A 19,396-nucleotide genomic window follows, 5' to 3' on the forward strand; every position below is an offset into this window, starting at 1 on the left:
GGGAGGGAGCAAAAAGTGAATGTCGGAAAGTTTAGGTTTTTATCCATTTAATTATCTTGTGGGAAGTGGCAAACCAGTTTTTCTACTCAGGCTGAAATTTTTATGGGCTTGATTTCTTTCTTACCTGCTTTAGATATAACTTTCTGGAATCAGTGGAGAAAATCCAGTATGAAACAATAAGAGGTGTACCAGAGCTACATTTCAAATGTCTTTATTAGTTTCCAGTACACTGCTTTGTGTGATTGGAGTAATTTCAACCACCTACTTCACTGGCAGGGGCTGAACTCAAGCCTGAACTTGGAGGAAGGATCTCAGAGAGATGGAGAGGGGGGAACCGCGAGCACATGGCCCTGATTACTTGCTTTGCTTCCACCATAACCAAGCTGTCACCTACGTGGTGCAGCGCCTGCCGGTGCGCCGTCCCGTGGCAAGGGCTGGGCTGGGAGCAGCCAGTTCGTAATGTTACCCACTGCCTGAAATCAGGCATTTTTTAGGAATTTCCAAACAAGGTGCCAAAAATTGGAAGCCCTTTAGATCACTGTGCAGTGGAAAAAGGGGTTTGCTGTTTCCTCATGTGAGGAATTGTTGAAAATGTGTATGCTGAAATTCCCCTTGCCTGTTCCAATTAAGGAAAGGGATGTACAGTGCTAAGAAAAATGTGAGCTGCTAAAGTGTATTTTTTTTTGTTGCTGGGAAACATTTTCTCCTGCATGGAATATGTCAGTCACACAGGAAATGCAGTCATTTTCATGGTTTTAATTATTTCCACTGAGAAAGTGTTTTGTTTTCTCCTGAAAATCTTGTTGTTGCAAAAATAAACAGCTAAATGTCATTAATGCTGTGCTTTGACTTCTTGCTGTTTTTTGACCACAGTTGGCAACCTGAAAGGAGTTTTACATGCATTCATCAATACCAAATGTCTGGTTAAAGCTTTCCAAAGTCCATCAAAATTTTCAAGTCGTTGCAGGCAAGCAGGTAACAAAACCAGCCTCAAATGCACAGCTCATTTCACGTTCACCCGGTAGGCGCAAAGATATAAGCAGCATACAATCCTGCGATGTGATGGAAGCTTTAACTCATCCGTTCAGTCAATGATTTCATTAATAAGTAGCAAAGACCACCTTCAATGGACAGTATACATCCAGAGATGTCATGGGGAAATTTGGTTTGAGACCATCATTCCCCTTCACAGCAGGAGACACTGGAAGTTCAGCAGGTGGAGTGACAAGTCTGATATCACCCAGGACAACATAGGAGAGGCTGTTTGGAAAAAACAGAGGGCCCCAGAATCCTTCCCTGCTGCCTCTGTACTCACCAAAATCCCATCTTTTGGAGTACAGGTGGGGGAAATACTACGCTGGCAGTGCTTTGATGGGGACGTGCCAGTGACTTCCCCCACTGTGTCAGCCCCACGGGCCAGGTATGCACTTTGCTGGCAGAGAGGCTGGGGAGGAAACTGTTTACTTCCCACTTTCAGAAAAAAAAAAAAAAAAAAAAAAAGATGGTTTCTCCTGATCACTATGAAGTGGGAGCGAAGGGCATTTGGCTACCAGCTCTCCGGTTCCTCGCACCGTCTGATGTAGCTCCCGAAGGCAGGTTGTGCCTGTGGGGGTAGTCGCCACTTTGTTATCCCACACGGATCGCTTGGGTGTGTGCCCATGGGACCCCAGGGACCTCCTCAGGAGGAAACGCTTGTGGGGCTGCTGCATCAGAGCGGATCCCCGCCATACACCCTTGAAAGCACTTGGTGCTGGTTACAGCCTGCTGCAGTTCAGGAGCTGGCATTTGCTCTTCAGTCGTTTGCATTTTTATTTGCTTTTCTGAAAGCCCAAGGTATATATCACCTCTGGCAAAGGTGGTTTAGTGATCTCCAGGGTAGAAGCAAACCCTCTCCTGTAATTTTCTGTTTAGTTTACCAGCGTGATTTTTACAAAGGACCTCCCCGAGCCACTGAGGACTGCAGCCTGGGGGCTGATGCCACCTCCCTCCCCGCCGCTGGCACAGGCGGGCACAGCCTTGCGAAGAGGGCAGCTGCTGCCTGTCCCCAAGATCCCTGCCACTCCAGTGTGGCTGCTTGGCTGAGTTACTCCTGTGAAACCAGAGACCTTAGCATCAGGACTTGGGCCTCTCTGAAGATTACAGAAGTCCTGGTGCACTCATTCGGCTTCTCCACGGCGTGGGCTGCCAGCCTATGAGCAACTCCATCCAGCAGACACCCTCCTCCCTCCCCTCTCATTCAGATTCAGACTCTGTGCTGCTCAGTTTGGCTTAAATCTCTCTGTTTCAGACTAATCACTGAAGCATTAGTTATTTAAATTCACACTGATGAAATAAGCATTGGCAAAGGCCAAGGGGCTGTCAGTGGTACAGCATACGCTGTGTGGGAAATGCATGATGCCCTGAAGAGCCACCACACTGTCTCTGAGCAGGAATGTCCCTGAGGAAGGGATGTCTGAGATTGGGTTCACAGCAAACAGGGTGCACAAAATGTTTTAGCCTTCCAATACAGCTTCTAACTTCAGCAAGTCTTGACAAAGAAGCATGGACAAAGCACAGTTTTGTAGTTAGCTGTCATAAAGTTTAGAACTTGGTAAGGACTTTTCTACCATGGACATAGTGTACAAGAAAGCTTTTTGCGCATGTGGGATCAATAGGCAGGAGTTACTGACTCAGCTGAAGGCTATTTTCATACCGCAAAAAGTAATCAGAAACTCCAGAGCCGCACTAGGGCAGCTGCTTTGTTGCAGCTACTTTTATGAGAGCAAGGGAACTTGCTAGTCTCTTCCTGGCTTCTCTGGGAAAGTGAAGGTCCCATTTTCTTCTCTAACCTCATCACAGAGAGATCACACCAATCTCACTGACTTTCAGGGAAGCTGGTGAGGAGTTTTGGCACTACCTTCAACGTCTGCCCCTCCAGACAGGGAACTGGCAAACGTTTCCCTCATGATCCACCTTTTTCTCCAAATCTTACCTTTTCCTATGTAGTGACCAATACGCACTCCACCACCCAAGGAAATGTCTCCTTCTTCCCTGTCTGTGACTCCCCTGAATTGCACCTTGGCTTTCTGAAGCGGGTGTCTGTACTCTCCTGATAGACAGCTCTGAAATTTCAGTTGTACTCAGTGAATGTGCCTTCACACCCCCCACCACAGGCACACTCATGCTTTCTCACTCCTGGCTCTCTGACTGTGTCTTCTCCTCTCCCTCAGCCCACCTAAGGGGACACAGCACTTACAGCAGCAATGAGGGAAACTCAGCCCTTCTGTTCGTTTCTGAAAAAAGTCCTAGTTTGCTGCAAGACATCTGACTTTGAAATGGCTCTGCCTCTGATTTAGAGATTTTTGTGACTAACAACATGTTTAGACATACATATCTGTATTTATCATTGTAGGGTTTGGCTCCCTTGTCAGTTCTAAAAGCAAATACACTTGGGCCAGCTCTCACACTATTGGACATGTGCCACTGACATCAGAGGCAACACATTAAAGCACCTAATTCCTGGAGTATTATGATTATCAAGTCTGCACAATCCACCCTCTTAGCTGTAAAAACTTGAAAGCCTGAGTTAGTTGAGCTTCATAGAAACTCAGGAATGAGAATATGAATGTAGATAACTCAGCATTTTTTATTTTTAAAAGCCATGTTTTCTAAGCCACTCTTTTGATTTTGATTTTCTGAAAGGCATATGAAGCGTTTCACATTTCACCTTCAGCTTGAACATACAAAACATTAAAATTGAGGAGGAGAAGCAATTTTATGGATGGAAGAGATGTAATCCTGCAGGATTATGACTGCAGGATAGTTGGAACAGTCCAGCCCTTGCACCACTGACACGGATGGGGCAGGGGTGGGCACATACCCCAGGGACAGTGCTCAGATGTGCAGCGCCTTTGCAACACACCCCTGAAAGTCAGGTTTTCAATTTGCCAGTGAGAAGAGAGGGCCTGAGTACAGCCTGAAACCACTTCATTCACCTGAAATCCTCTCTGCCAAGTGACACCGGTGCCAGTGGCAAGGTAGAGCAGTGAGAGCTGGGGGACACAGCTGCAACGGTATTCCCCTAAGCTGATCTCCTGCCTGTGTCTGTTTGGAGACATGGGGAGCTCAGGGCAAGAGCAGAGTCGCCTTCCTCATCAAAGTCTCAACCTCTTCTTTGTCAGATCCTGCATCCTCCCAGATAACGGGTGGCATGGAGCAAGTGGGATATGGAGGGAGCTTCTTGGAGAAAAAAGTAGAGGAGCTACACTGCACTGCGTGTAGCTGGCCAGCACAACTGCAGCTGGCTGGGTGCAATGCAAGGGCTTGCACCCAACGCATGGGCTCTGCAGCCTGCGGGAGCCACACAGGCTGCAATTGCAGCAGTACAGCAGTGGTTTACTCTCAGATTTGGCAAGGCTGCTTTCAGAGACCTCCTGCGTCATTCCATCCCTCCAGCTTCGTTACCAAGCGACTGGTGGAGCAAATTGAGGTTTGATTGCTGTGGGTTGCTGTGAGTTCAGAGAAGAGAGACCTCAGGGCAGCCCACTGGGCCAGGGGCCACCCTGAGTCCCCGTGGACATCGTTGCTGGCTGGGCTGCACCGCTCTGGGAAAGAGGAGGGTGGGGAACAACTCACGGCTGTCTCAGCAACAGCTTGTGTTGTACCTCCCCACTTCGGCCTCCTAAACTGAACAGGGAAAGGAAGCAAAGAGCTTCTGTTTAAGCTGAGTCTCCCGATGACAAGACAGGTTTGTCTTGATGACTCTTACATATATGTGTTCTTCATGTCTGAGTACCGCATACGTTTATTTCATGCACAAGGGCACCTAGGAACACTATTACAAAAGGCAGTTATGCAGAAGTTAGGAAATCCCAGAAATAGAGTAGTCGTGCCTCTGTAACTCAGCTCTTTTGTGCATATGCACAATACATGGTTTAATATCTTTATTGCATACAGTTTCTTTTGCACACCCTCACCTGGTTCAGTACACAGAGCAGATAATGTTTAGTTAATAATCATTTGGAAGTCTGTGTTACATCAGAGCTCAGACTGCAAAACCACAGCCATTGCTACATTGCTACTAACCTATAGTGCTAGTCAGTATTTTGATTTTGTTTGGTTCATTCCAGCCTATGGTCCGAAACTTGGAAATGGAGATAATCCATCATGGAGATATGGTTAACAGTTTCCCTATAAAATGCTAGATGGTACTGTAATATATAAAAATTTCATAAGCCTGAGTTAATCTACCTTCACAACATGCCAATAAGACGAGGGGATAGCATTATCTCTGCGTTAGGACTGAGAAACTGGGATGTATCATTTTAACTCTGAAAATATCCCTTAAATTCAGATTCCCAGCCTGCGAAACCTAGGATCTGTCCTTGTCACTTAGTATTAAACAAGTCTTAATACATATAAAGGCAGTTGCCATTGACTTTGTTCGCACTTGGGAGTCTTGAACACAGCTGAAAATAAAGCTTCAGGATCTCAGATCATACAAAGAGAAAAGATAAATCTGAAAGCATCCTCTGTAGGCTGCCTAGTCCATCTTCGTGCCCTAGGAAAAGGTCAGCTGTATCAGTGTTCCCTGGGTATCCCTATTGCTGACTTGTTCCTGACAAACATGTTCCTAAAAAACTCCTAAACCCAGAGATTTCACTGTCTTCTGAGGCAGCTCTCTTCCAGTGCCTAATTATGCTCATTGTTACATCAGTGTTTAGACTAAACCCTCTGTACTACAACTAGTCCATCTTTCCTTGCTGTGTCCACAGGGGACATGAAGAATTGTATATTCCTCTGCTCTTTGAAAATGTTGAGTGTCTGCTGCTGGTCCTTGGAGTCCTCACTGCCTCACACCTCTCTTTGGGGAACGCTACCCATAATGGGACACGGAACACCAGTGGAGGCCTCAGGGGTGCTAAGTAAGGCAGAAAAATTTCTCTGTGCCTCTTATGTGTTACTTTTCTGCTTCTATGTCCCCAACGTGTTCCTCGCATTTCTTCACAACAGTGTCAATGTTTATTGCTCGTGGATAACTTGGGGTATGCTGCAACTCCCGTTCCTTTTCTGCAGAACTATTATTCATCCTGCTAGGTCCAATTTTGTAATTTTGTAATCAATTACTCTTATTTAAATGTAGACCTTTGCGGTCTTCCTTACTGAGTTATTTCCCACATTTTTTCAACTCACTGCACTAATTTATTAGCCTTCTGCCCTTCTGTGTGCCTGTAGCTGCCCTTCCAGATGGGCATTGTTTGTGGTCTCCCACAAATATTTAATAATACTCATGGCCACTAATGACATGAGTGATTGTCCTGGTTTCAGTTGGCATAAAGTTAATTTTCTTCTTAGTATCTGGTATGGTGCTAGGTTTTGGATTTAGGATCAGAATAATGTTGATAACACACTGATGTTGTAGCTGTTGCTAAGCTGCGTTTATACTTAATCAAGGACTTTTCAGCTTCTCCTACTGCCCTGCTAGTGGGGGCTGGGAGTGCACAAGAAGCTGGGAGGGAACACAGGCAGGACAGCTGACCCGCACGAGCCAGAGGGATATTCCATGCCATAACATCTCATGCCCAGTATATAAACTGGGGGGAGCTGGCCGTGGGGCACTGTGGCTCAGGGATTAGCTGGGCATCAGTCAGCAGGTGGTGAGCAATTGTATTGTGCATCACTTTTCTATTCTAGTCTATTCTATTCTATTCTATTCTATGCTATTCTGTTCTATTCTATTCTATTCTATTCTATTCTATTCTATTCTATTCTATTCTATTCTATTCTATTCTATTCTATTCTTCTTGTTGTTGTTATTATTACTATTACTATTTTCCCTTCCTTTTCTGTCCTATTCTGTCTTTATCTCAACCCATGGGTTTTACTTTTTTTTCCCTGATTCTCTCCCCCATCCCAGTGCAGGGGGGAGAGTGAGTGAGCAGCTGTGTGGTGCTTAATTGCCAGCTGGGGTTAAACCATGACAGTGATGGAGCAGAAAGCACAAAAGAGAAGCAGACGCAGGGCAGACCACTTTGGAAACAACAGTGGATTTTCTTCCATTTTGACAGTGATTTGTAAGTAATTATTTAAGTAGAGTTCCCACCATAATTATTTTCCAAGCATTTAAGAAACAAGGCATCTGCAAATGAACAAACCACTGTGGAAAGTCTGGTGTAAGTGACTTCCCCAGCATCAGGTAACAACTCTGTGTCACAGGCTGGGGTTGGAGCTCAACTTTCATCTGCCTCCAGGACGGGGCACTTCTTGGGCCCCCGTTCAGTCCAGAGCTGCCTGGGGTGGCTGGCCAGGGGCTGCTCTCTCCTAAGGAGAAAGAAGAGCAAGATGCAGCCTCTTGGGCACCAGGAGCTGGGAAGGAAGGTCAGGGTCATTGAGGATAGCACCTTTAGATACTTCAGCGTTTAAGCTCTAGCAGGTCTGTACATGTCCTAACTCCTGATTTAACCAAACCTAGACAGGTTTTTGCAGGAAGAGGAAAGAATACATTCTTGTCAAAAGGTTACCCTTGTTAAATTTCAAGTGATTGGTATGAGGCAAAATGGGGGAGTAATTACAACAGTAATATTTTTGAGCTCTGGCAAAAGCAGATTTTTCTCCTAGCATTGTTTGCACTGAGTTTTTCTGCAAGAGGATCTTAAATGCAGCGGACCTGCTGATCACAATGGCTGTGGATGGAGCGAGGTTTTCAAAGCCAGGGCAAAGCGAGGTCAGGGACTGGAAAAGTCGGACGTTGTACCAGGCTGCCGTTCTGTCCAAGAAACATGAAAAGGACCTGAGCAGGCAACCAGAGAGCCCAGGACAGGATGCTCAGCTAGAAGAAAAGATGGCAGGAATTAGTCAGTGCTCAAAGTGCCTCAAAAAAGTAACGCACATCTGTACAGTTAGAAATGTAGCATTTTTTATAGCCATGGGCAACTACTGACATTGCCTCATACATTTACGAATGGAAGGAAAAAAGCAGTCCCTAACTCTTCAGTATAGTATATTAACTGGGTTGGTATGTATTTAGTCGTCAGCAGCCCTGCCTGTGGCCAGGTATAGCGTGGGAACTTGCAGCAGCTATTGACATTCACCTTAGGACAGCCTTTCTTTTACTTTTTTCCCCTTAACTTCAACCAAAGCTGTTAAAGTGAGTAAGACAACAGGCACCCCAAAACAAGGTACCTAGCACAAAGCAGGGGGCAACTTTATGAATACCTGGGGCTGCTTACTGGGTGTCCATTGAGGGTCTACCCTTGAGACCAACTGCCCTCAGGTTCTCCACCCTCTGGTGACAGGGGTGAACAGGAGACCCATGGTGGGATTCAGCAGAGGTGTGGAGGGAATTTACCCATGATGGGCTCTTCCCCTTCGCTCAGACTCCACAGTTAAATGCACTGCACTGATGTCACTCACCACCTTTATGTTAATAATGTTATCATAATCTTCGCCGTAACATAAATCCATGGGAACTATGAGCTCACAGAAGCAGGTTTCATATTGTTGATCTGGGTTTCCTGAGCATAGACAAGCAAAATAGGCTCCTGTTTTATGGGGTTTGCATAATACAGTTTGGGGGGGGGAGGAAATCCACTGCTTTTAATAGGGATTTTTTTGAGAGATCTTAAAAGAGTAAAATATGTCTATCCTTATTCCACTAGAGGTCACCAGCACAATATTTTTACAGAGAACACTACAGGAAAGAGCAGGATAATTTCAGTTCAAGAAGTTTGCTTGGGACTTAACTATGTGATGAATCTGGACAGATAATCATTCTGGAATAACTGTTTGTACCAAACTGGTTTGGGGAAACTTCTTACACAGATTTCTGCTTTGGGGCCTAAGCATTCTTCGGGGGGGGGGGGGGGGGGGGGGGAATCACTTTAATTCTGGACTAGAGTGTTCACACTGTAAAGGATACCTTAGAAAAGTTAGATCATACCAAAATAAGTACACTGAGCAGTTATTTTGAAGTGGTTAGGCTACAAATAAAAAGTGGAATATTCACTAATAGGAGAGCAAATTAAAATAAGGATTTGAAATTAGATTTTGTGCTCCTTCTTTCCTGTGGCCAGATCAGTAAATGAAGACCTGAAAGGATGTTTTGAGGCAAGATAACATTAACCTAGATTTTGGACTAGCCCTGTGGCTACTCTGAAGTCCGTAATGCTTTGCAGTATGCTGGCAGGTACCGCTGCCTGTGGCACTTCTGCTGCCTCCTCACTGCAGCCATGTGTGGATCTGGTCTGTGATCGCAGCAACAACTTAACTCGTTAGGGACACGCTCAGTCAGGCATGTTGCTGCTGTGCCATGCCGTCAGTTACGCTGCCTCTTCCATGGGGCTTGGAGCCTGTGCTCAGCAAGTGGTTGTCACATCTCGATTGCGAGTGCTATTGCAGCTGGCTAATAGCAGATTTGTTGTGATATGCTATGCAACATATAAATAATCAGAGCCAGGGGTGGCAGCAGCAGTTGTTAGATCGGCCCCATATGTGTCACACATCTAGAGACAGGAGTATCCCAAACAGAGCACCGAAACTGCTTTTCCCCTGCAGCAATCTGAGGCCTCCCACAGCTCCCCTCTTGTTTCCCCCTGGCAATGTTGCAGCCCACTTTTCTTCCCCGAGAGCTGCACCATGCTGTTATCTCTCTCTGTGTCAGGTTGAAGCCTTACTTAACCCGTTATCCCAAGGTCTTAACATGGTATCCCCTTGACACCTCATCCTATAAAAGGATCAGGTTGTATAGCAGAGCCATGGGCTATGTGTATTGGTTCAGTTGCGGGAAGGTTGTATTTTTCCATGAATAATGCAATTGCAGGCCTCAGTGTGCCTTTCCAGAGGGGAGTAGGACCATCACACATCCTGCTGCTCCAGGAGATAAGGGCACACAATAGCCCGGAGCCATGGTGCACAGCGCCTAGCACACCACCAGGAGCTTCACCTTTGCTGACAGACTGGGTCAGGGGCCAGGCAACGGGAAACAAAAAGAGTCTCTTCCCAGAAAGTCCTGCATTGCTCATGAATCACCTGATAGAAATGGCAAATGCAGATGCCAAACATTGTGCAGCTCCACGAGTGATGGCTTACGTAAACTATTTGATGAGTTCATATGCACATTTGCAGATGTTTTCCTCTCCCATGTTCTGCCCCCAACTCTTTGCAAAGCCTTAACCCAGTTATCTCCTTGTTCTTCTGCCCACTTTAGGGTCTAACCACCTTCCTAACCTCACCCTATTTATGGGCATCACCTTGGCTGTGCTCCACCAAAGGAAGTCAGGAGACAAGGGGCCATTCACTTGCATGAAACTTGCAGCCACTGCAGTCCCTGTCAGCTATGGAGCAGTTCAACTTTGGCCTGCGAGAGTGCAGGAGGTGTCAGGCAGTGAGCGATTCATGATAGGACACCAAAAGTGTTGGCTATATTGTCACTGGGCAATCTGAGTGCCAAAATGCAACAAATGTCACTCCTTGCAGCTCCCTCCAGCTGTGAGGGGAGCATGGCAGAGAGCTAGAGAAGGTGGCTGCAAAACTTCCAAAAGTTTTTGGCAGCAAGTGGTGGTTTAGAGGTATCAGAGACTGCAAAACCCCCACCTGCTTAGCTGGGCCACTCACATTTGGGATGGCCGGAGCAGGAACTGAAGCAGACTCTTTCCAGTGCCCCACCATGCACCACGAATTTAGCAGGAACAGCTAAACCACTGTATATGTGAGCAATTTTACTCCTCACGGCACTTGACAAGCACCAGTTGCCTTTAATCCATGGCAGCTAGTGCCTCTCAGCAGCATTATCACTGCAATGAAGTCGGTGTAGTTTAGGAAGACGATGATGCTCCTCCAGTTCTCCTCTTGGTCCTTGCCAACATCGCTTTTGCCCTTTCTTGTTCAGGGTCAAAACCCAGTGTGCATAGCTTAAGTAAGACTCTGGGATAGAATAAAATCGGCCTTTCACTAAATTGTGGATGCTCACCCCCTTGGTATTTGCTTTTGCCCTCCTCTAGTTCACCATCTTATAAATCACACGTGGCATGGAGGGGGGGAACAGGGACTGATCGTTCACCATCCTCTTAATACAATAATTCTAGGTCACCAAGGAGAAGAGAGGAAGAAGAGAGGTCTGGGAGAAGAGATAGTCAGTGGCCGTAGTCAAGTGCCACTGCTGTCCTCCCACCGCAGGAACTGACAGGTAAGACATGACCTGTGGCACACGACCTGACGCTTTTCTCTTGCCTATCAGGAAAGGTGGGAAGTCTGTCGCCACCAGAAGGTGTGAAGACAGGACAGGGAAATGCACTTGGTTGAAACTTAATGTGGTGAGCTTGAATACAAGTGGTAGTGAAGAACATTGCACATGCGGTTTCTGCACAGGCTCACTGCTGAAGTGAGCACTCTATGTCCCCTGTGGGTCTGCTGAGCCTAGACTGAAAGCCCAGCTGTTGTGTCTTGCTTGCTGTTGGTGTCAGAGTTAACTGCGATGAGTATCGATCAAGCTAACAATGTTCCTGCAGCAGAATTGAGTGCAGATTGTCAAAACCAGCTAAGAAGCACAATAGGTATTTGACCAGTCAAGCTCCCTGCTAGCAGCCCCCCACAAAGGGCTGGGGATGTTCACATGGGGTCCTTTGGGAGAGCAGTCTACAGGTACCTTAAATCTCGTTCAAGGATGCCTGTGCATTCATGCAGGCACACTCTGGTTGCAGGGTGTACATCCTCCCAGGGCCAGGTTCGAGCTACCGTTTAGGAAACAGGATTTCTTACTTCTGAGCTGCAATACCATGCCTCCTCTTAAATTGGTAAACATGGCAAACTGGTACTTTTGTCATGTGGTTTTGGATTAATCCAGATGGGAAAAGCTTCTTGTATCACTTACCTGGAGGGCAGAAAACCTATCCCATCGTGCTCTCAATGCTGTTGAGGTAGAAAGGCTGAAGATAGAAGTAGTATACTTAGAGTAAGAAAATATCAGGGTATGCTTCTGCTGATTTCAAGATGTGCCTGCTATCAGTGTTTGGGTTTGTGTGTCTACAAATTCTCTTTTGTTATATTCAGAGTGTAAATTAACTTGTCATTCAAGTCATTAAGGAGATGTCATTAATTAGCTTATTTTGGGAAAATCAGGACAGAATATTTAAACCAAATGGAATTAAAATGCTTTTCTGATGAAGAAGTTATAGAATGAAATATCTATAATCCTAGCTCTGGAATATACTGGCAAGCTGACACTATATTCAAAGGAGGGAAGGGGAGTAGGTTTTGCATTTGATGTAATCAGCTAGCTTCTGAATTGACTCTTCATTTTAGTGACAGCGCTTTTCCAGCTGCCTTTTCAGAGTGCAGATTTCAATAATAAATAAATAAATAAATAAATAAATAGAGGCCCATTTATAGAGAACTAAGCTTCCTGGAAATACCACATTTGAACTCACAAGCTTCTTAACATCCTTTTTATATCCTGATGGTGTAATCAGTGTATTTTTGTCCTTAGCCAGCAAGTAATTTGGCATTAGCACCTCACCTTATTTAGGGCTGTTGCAAAAGACTCCCGATTTATGGCAAACATAAGAGGAGAATCTAAACCTGTAAAGCCAGAGAGTCTAAATTTAGGAAGGGTAATGGAAAGCGTTGTATTTAGAGCTAGAAAGGAAAAAGGATAGCATCATGGGAACAGATTACTGTCAGGCTATTCAGTTCTTTAGCAGGACTCGCCTTTTTAGTAGTAATAACCATGATTGGCCAGATTTTGCTTTCAGTTTTAACTATGAAAATGCACATGACTCTTTAGCCTTACTGTAATTTATGTTGACATGAATAACAGAAGATTTTTCCCAATTTTTTTTATTATTATTTTAAATTTTACCCTTTTTGAAAACTGGCCATTTTAAAAAGGACTGAAACAAAGTTTGCAGTCTTTCAAATAGGAGTAAATTCCTTTTTGGATTTAGAGCCTCCAGGACTAATGTGGAACCTAATTCTTTCGCAACAAGTATCTTGTTAAGTCTATGAATTAAAAATCTCAGGTAGGATAAAAGCTTTCCTGGAAATAAAAAGTGGACGATAGATGCAGGAAAAGCTGAGAAGTATGAGGCCTTACTTTTTAGACCTGATAGCATATTGTTAGAAATATCTACAATTTTTAAAAAAATGGGACGGACTATTGGGGTTTGCTATGCTATGATCAGGGCAGAACCTGAATCAAAAGACTCAGAAAGCAAGCTGTCAAAGGTGCACTTCAGTGCCTTATATAGGAAACTAAGGTACCATCTATGGTGGGAAAAGAGAAGAGGTGAGATTTCCTGGTCACAGAGAAACTACTCTTGTCTGACACAGAGACAGGGGTGTGACAAAAGGCAGACAAATAGAGAGGGTCACGGGCAACTGGGGTGATGGGTTTTCAGCTGTCATCTTTGTGAAATCAAATTGCAATTACAATTTGCTACTCAGTGATGGATAAATAGAGAGGTATAATAGATCCTATTTTTAATATGTGGTTACATAGATAGCTGCTGGATTTTAAACTACAAGCAATGTTTATTTTATCTCCACGTGTAATGGGTTTGGGTACTGCATGTGCCTGTATGACTAATACCGTGTACCTAAGTGCCATCCATCAGCGATGAGCACTGTGCCAGGAGTACAAGAGCACTGAAAATTGAGTTCTTGAATTCTCATCCAGGGAAGGGTATTGATCTCTACTTTTAATTGGTCTCTTCAAAAAGGCAATTCTGGGACCCATGCAGCGCTTTTATTTTTTTTACTTGAAGAGGACTTACAAGATGACATGATAATATAAAGGTGTATTTGCTGCAACAGATGAAAAAGCTTAGCTGAAATGGAAGCACTGAATAGAGACCATATACTTGGCTACACGTGGGAAAAATATCCACTGCTTGGTTCATGCACATCCATAAAATGCCAGAGGATAGATGCAAATAACCTGTTTGCAGTTCCTCACACTTTGTAGATATTTGGGATTTGTCTCATTTAGAACTGTCATGTAAAACTGTCCCCGGCAGAAAAAGGTAAGGATATATTGTCAAAAATTACACTCACTACAAGAACCTGCTTGTAATTTTAAAACAGTTGTGGGACTATTTTTTTTTAATTGCACAGCAGAAGCTCAGTCTAATTTCAGTAGAGTTAACCTTGCTGTGCCAGAATCAAACTGACAGAAAGAGAGGTGAGAATCAAGCTCACTCGTTTTTTTCTTACTTCACAATCAGTGATCTTTCCAAAATTATTTTAGAAAATTATGTTTATCAAATTTATCAGGTTAAAGTGCACCAACTGTGTTCAGACACTTAAGTTGAGCATTCCTGGATTTCCAAAGTGACTGCACACCTGACTATGTAATGGGAAGAAGAAAAACCCAGGTGCGTGAACATACTTAAGGGAAGATTATCTGGGTTCAGTTTATGCTTATCTGGAAGATGACACTGCTTCTCTTAGAGCCTTCATGTGAACACCATAGTTGAAACATAGGAACCTTTTAAAAATGTTGCACAGTTCATGAACATGGAGAGTGCATGCTGGAACATCGCTGTTGTGGTCCATAGCCCTGGGCCCTGATACGTGGGGTTATACACAGGCAAAACAACAACGAAGTCCTGTTGCCCACAGCTAACAACCCACCTGCAGCCTGGAGTCACCACTTATAACCTCCAGCTGCAATCACAGGACTCAAAGGGATCGATTTTCCATAGCCCAGCTGAGTGACCATCAGTGGCTCTGATATGTGCGTGAAACTGCTGAGCCAAATTACAGTCTCACTTTTGCCAAAATGGTGGGCTTCTGCTCCCCCTCACAGCTTCCCATCTCCACATCTGTGCTGGACCCTTATTGAGTGCCAGTCCCAGGGTAGGACAGAAAGGAGGGGGGTTATGGGACCCTCCTGGTTTGGTTAAATGAACTGCTATTTTGGCTCAGTGGTCTGTGAAAAGACATCAGCACTGGTGGCCTAACCCAGCTGTGCAGTAAAACAGGTCTTGGGTAACTTAGCCCCTGTAAGCTTTACTGTGCAGCCTCCAGCAGGGACAGAAGGCACCTCAGCTGATGGGCAATGGCAATGGGAACTCACGTGCTCTCTTACCAGTCTTTCTTACCAGGCTGCTCCAATCAAGGTGACATGGAAACCAATGGTCATTGTACGTCTGGCCTTTCTGTTGCCAGAGAAGTTGCATAGTTGGAGTGAAGGAAAACGGTAAATCACACTAAAAAATGCTCATCTGAATGCACTAGCAAGACCTATAGTACATGCAGTGGTAGAGCAGTACTCATCAGAGTTAACTTTTATTCATGTAAATAGTCCCACTGAAGCCAAAGGGAGAACTGGAGTGAATATGTTGTGCGTGTTTTGTGTTGGAAGGCTCTATAATCTGGCTCAGAGAGACTAACCACGGTATTTTAGCATGAACAGTTGGTGAATTATTTTTGACCCAGAGGGTAACAGGCCTTCATCAAATGTTTGGTTTGATTCATGCTAGCTGAATGGCTCCACTAATGATGCTCTCATGTTGCATGAAAAAATGGTTTACAGGTTTATGTGATTTAGTATAACTCTGTAGATTCTGGCACTGTTTCACATAGGTACTACTCTTCTGGAAATGATTTTCTAATGGAGTGTCCCAACATCTTATCTATTTGCAGCTCTTTGCCATTACCTGTCACAATGTTTTGCATGATGGCATCATGCCAAGAGATGCAATGTCATGTTAATAATTGTTAATATATCATGTCTATGTCAGGGCAGATAGCCAAAGTGATAGGTGCTTCAGAAATAATAAAACAATTTTTTTTTTCTTTTCATATTTCTTGTTCTCTAGCACTTTTCATTTTACAGGCTGCTTGTTCTTCTTCTCTCCTTGTTCTCAGTTGCTGAAATATATTTTTGTTACCACAAAATAAGCAGCAGTATATCACTAGTCATCTGTAAACCATGATTTAAAAGTCCATGCTTTGGAAGTATGTTAATCATCATATCTGATAAGCTTTCTAGAAGCTTGCAGTGTTTTTTTTAAACAAATACAGTTTTTCTTTGCTAAATGTTTTTAATTGCTTGCAGGGTTTATCAGCATCTGCAAAGGTAAAATACTTCAACTCCCCAGTGAGCTGCGTGATTTCCAGTTAGTTCTATATCCCTTTGATATCGATCCCATGTGCCTATAACGTGATCTGCTAAATACACATCTACGTTGAGCAAAATATGCACATGCTGAATGATCACTTGGGTGGGGGGTGAATCTGTTTTGACTGACTGCATTTACTAGTCAGTGAAAAGTCCCTTTATAGGCAATGGAATGAAACCATCCCTTCCAGAGAGCCCACCATCTCTAAGACAAGCGAGATCAATTGCTCTCCCTGGGTTCCTGTTTCTCTCTGTAAATTGTAAAGTCACTGTAAAGGGGGACTAGGTGGCTGGCTCAGGTCTGACCTGTGCTTATAAAGCAATGTGATTTAATTATCTTAGCCATAGACTGTTTACTGCAGTGTGGCTCAATGTATCTCAGTGAGATGATATTCCACATTCAGGATTGAATAAAATAGTACTTGGACAACCACTGATTAAGCAGAAACGGTTCTTACAAAGTTTAGTCCATGTCTGCAAATTCGTCATTCAAAACACATCAGTAACTTATAACTTACAACCAACCTGATGGCTGGAATTGCTTGTACCCACACCATCAACCTCTGTTTCTAGCCAGGGCTATGCATGTGATCCCAATCCTGAAGCTCTGTGATCCTGGAGCACAGAGAAACTTCAGGCCCAAATCTTGAAACAGGTCATATGAGACCCTCTTTACCATGAGTCAATAAAGCATGCCCCATAGCTCATTGCATAGTCATCACTTAAAACAAGCAAATGGGTTATTTCGTCCCTTTGGAAAAGCTGTATACCTACATATCATCTCTATTTCTTATTTCAGTGTGCCTCAGCACAGTCAGTCATTAACTGCAGTTGTACGGCATATATTACTTCTGTTCAAATCCACACAAAGGCTATTTTTAGCATATATGACTGAATTGATACAGCACAGTTCTCAGCAGGAATCTTCTCTGTATGGCATATACTTTGTACTTGGGGACACATTAGCTGCACAGCTGTCTTCAGAGTAGTGTGTGCGTTTACCTGAACTAATGATTTGATTTACCCAGGAGGAACAAAAATGGTAACTAACTGACTTACAATATGTTTTTGAAGCCATACAGGACTGTACTAGAGCTGTACTCCACTCTCCAGTATACTATAATGAAGATTACATCTTTACAAAAGTAAAGATACAGATATGTGCTATACCAGTACAGAAAATCTTGGTACCAAATCCCCAGAGAACACTCATAAGTGTAGATTCTGAAGTGCAGAAGGAAGGAAGTTTACGAGTACCGAGAACGAAGGATAAAGTCTAAGGCGGCTTAGGCCTTATCCTATAAACCACTTATTTGTGTGCTTCATTTATTACATTCATAAGAGATGGCCTGAACTGTGGGATACCTTCCCTTCATCAGCGTGTGAGAGACCATTCACAGAATACCAAGTTCCTCACATCCTCCCGCATGGTGGGCAGAGCTGATTCAGTGAACGGACCCTTACCGAATAAGCAGGCCAAGGCTGTGGACCGTTTCCTAAACAGCTCAATCTCCCCGACTCAGGAACTACCGAAGGAGCCCGTGGACTTGGCGCAATGTGCTGCTTATCCCTACCTGCTAGAGGGCAGGGAGGGAGACAGCAGGTAAACATTGCTTTTTGTAGCAGTCAGCAATCTGCGCACCAAAAAACCAATGTGGAGGAAACTCTTGTGTCAGCTGGGTACCTCTCAAAGGCAGGTGGATCCAGAGAGGGACGTTACCTGCCAAAAGGAAGGGTTTGTCTGGGCCGCACGGCGTCAGGAAAGAAAACCCCCCGTCACCTGGAGGTGAGGGCTGTGTGGCGGAGGAATAGGAGCTGCGAGGCCGTTCCTGCCCCTCACTGAAGAGCACCTTAACCCGATTGCTAACCCCGGGGCAGAAGGACATCATTCTCCGGACGCAGGAGCTCCCACGCCCTCCTGTTTCGGAGTTTTGACGGTGTCCTCCTCTCGCCGGCAGAAGCTGAGCGCTGCCGGGCGGTGACCACAGGGTGTCACCCGTGGTCCAGGCTGACACCCACGGGCCGCAGCCCCGCGTGCGGGGCAGCCGGGGGGGGCGGGGGTGCGGGCTAGGGGGATGCAGTCCTCCAGCTGCAGGCAGCTGTGCTCCGGGGATCTCCCCCCGTCAAAGAGGGGCACCGCCGGTGAAAGAGCTCAAGGGGGGTCCTGCCTGGGTCCCTCGGCCAGGACAGCGCTGCCACCGCTGCGCCGGGCCGGGGGTACCGGTACGAAGGGCAGAGGCCCGGCGGGGCTGCTGGCACCTTCTCCAGCCCTTTGGCTTCGGGGCAAAGGCCCTTGGGCAGCGCAGCAGAAGGCGCGCTCAGCGCCGGGCTCCCCGCGCTTCACCTGCCCCGTCGCCAGGCACAGAGGTCTCCGCGCTTTTTTTTTTTTTTTTTTTTTTTTTTTTCCCCCCTTTTCTTTCACTCCAACAGATGGAACAGGAGGAAACTGCAGAGTAAACAACAGACCCCTGCCCCTCCAGGGCTTGCAAGCATCCACAGTTGGAAAAGTCACTCACACAACTGCAAGTGACCAAACAGAAATGTGTAGGGGTCATATACTGTTACTGTAGTGCCTGTACCCATACAGAAAAGCCCCGAACTACTGAATTTCAGCCTCTCAAAGAAGAAGACTTTCATTTAGAGCCTTACCTGACACTAAAGCAATGCTGGCCAAATTGTCTCCGATTCAAAACATAAATGCAGTAAATATCTGTATTAACTGTTTAAAGTTTTCTTTTCCAAATAGCAAACCTTTTTCTTTTTTTTTAAGCCCTCATTTTTTTGGAAAGTAGTTTTGGAAGCATTTTTGCAAAAACTTTCCGTAGACAGTTCCAGCCAGCATGGAAAATTTTATCCCAATCTTTATATGTTGGTCTTGATAGCAGAAACTGTCAATGTCGGGAGTGTCAGAAGCCATCCTTATTACCACAAGCCATCTTACTAGCTCTACCGGGATAACTATAGCCGCATAGTATCACACAAGCATCTGTAGAGCTGGTACTGCAGTTAAACAGAAAAGTAATGTTGTGGAATATTTAATTTCACTTCTTAGAAGAATACAGCTGGGCCAAGATTCATCTAATCTAACTTTAGGTACCCCAGGTAAAATGCCCAATTAGGACCACCACCCAAAACTCTTTTCTGAGCAGCGTCCCTCATTTTTTTCAGCTATCTGTAGAAAGGTTTCACCGGAGGGGCAAGGCTGTACAAGAGCCTTGGTTTTCTTCACTAATTTCTACGGGTTGTTTATGAGAAGTGTACAGAAGACGGGCAGAGACTACTTTTTGAAAACCTTTCAGC

This window comes from Accipiter gentilis, chromosome 5 (assembly GCF_929443795.1).
Source record: "Accipiter gentilis chromosome 5, bAccGen1.1, whole genome shotgun sequence".
In the NCBI taxonomy this organism is placed as follows: Eukaryota; Metazoa; Chordata; class Aves; order Accipitriformes; family Accipitridae; genus Astur; species Astur gentilis.